Here is a 1389-nt window from a genome sequence, read left to right on the forward strand (position 1 = left end):
AAGAGAGGAAAGTGGTTGGTTCTTAGTGAATGTAGGTTTGCGGCAGGGGTGTGTGATGTCTCCATGGTTGTTTAATTTGTTTGTGGATGGGGTTGTTAGGGCGGTGAATGCAAGAGTTTTGGAAAGAGGGGCAAGTATGAAGTCTGTTGAGAGAGCTTGGGAAGTGAGTCAGTTGTTGTTCGCTGATGATACAGCGCTGGTGGCTGATTCATGTGAGAAACTGCAGAAGCTGGTGACTGATTTTGGTAAAGTGTGTGAAAGAAGAAAGTTAAGAGTAAATGTGAATAAGAGCAAGGTTATTAGGTACAGTAGGGTTGAGGGTCAAGTCAATTGGGAGGTAAGTTTGAATGGAGAAAAACTGGAGGAAGTAAAGTGTTTTAGGTATCTGGGAGTGGATCTGGCAGCGGATGGAACCATGGAAGCAGAAGTGGATCATAGGGTGGGGGAGGGGGCGAAAATCCTGGTAGCCTTGAAGAATGTGTGGAAGTCGAGAACATTATCTCAGTAAGCAAAAATGGGTATGTATGAAGGAATAGTGGTTCCAACAATGTTTTATGGTTGCGAGGCGTGGGCTATGGATAGAGTTGTGCGCAGGAGGATGGATGTGCTGGAAATGAGATGTTTGAGGACAATGTGTGGTGTGAGGTGGTTTGATCGAGTAAGTAACGTAAGGGTAAGAGATGTGTGGAAATAAAAAGAGTGTGGTTGAGAGAGCAGAAGAGGGTGTTTTGAAATGGTTTGGGCACATGGAGAGAATGAGTGAGGAAAGATTGACCAAGAGTCTATATGTGTCGGAGGTGGAGGGAACGAGGAGAAGTGGGAGACCAAATTGGAGGTGGAAAGATGGAGTGAAAAAGATTTTGAGTGATCGGGGCCTGAACATGCAGGAGAGTGAAAGGAGGGCAAGGAATAGAGTGAATTGGATCGATGTGGTTTACCGATGTTGACGTGCTGTCAGTGGATTGAATCAGGGCATGTGAAACGTCTGGGGTAAACCATGGAAAGCTGTGTAGGTATGTATATTTGCGTGTGTGGACGTATGTATATACATGTGTATGGGGGTGGGTTGGGCCATTTCTTTCGTCTGTTTCCTTGCGCTACCTCGCAAATGCGGGAGACAGCGACAAAGCAAAAAAAATATATAATTTTTTTTTTTTTTTTTCTTTTTTTTTTTATACTATTCGCCATTTCCCGCGATAGCGAGGTCGCGTTAAGAACAGAGGACTGGGCCTTTGAGGGAATACCCTCACCTGGCCCCCTTCTCTGTTCCTTCTTTTGGGGAAAAAAAAAACAAAAAAAAACGAGAGGGGAGGATTCCAGCCCCCCGCTCCCTTCCCTTTTAGTCGCCTTCTACGACACGCAGGGAATACGTGGGAAGTATTCTTTCTC

The sequence above is a fragment of the Panulirus ornatus genome, chromosome 7 (assembly GCF_036320965.1).
Source record: "Panulirus ornatus isolate Po-2019 chromosome 7, ASM3632096v1, whole genome shotgun sequence".
Taxonomy (NCBI): Eukaryota; Metazoa; Arthropoda; class Malacostraca; order Decapoda; family Palinuridae; genus Panulirus; species Panulirus ornatus.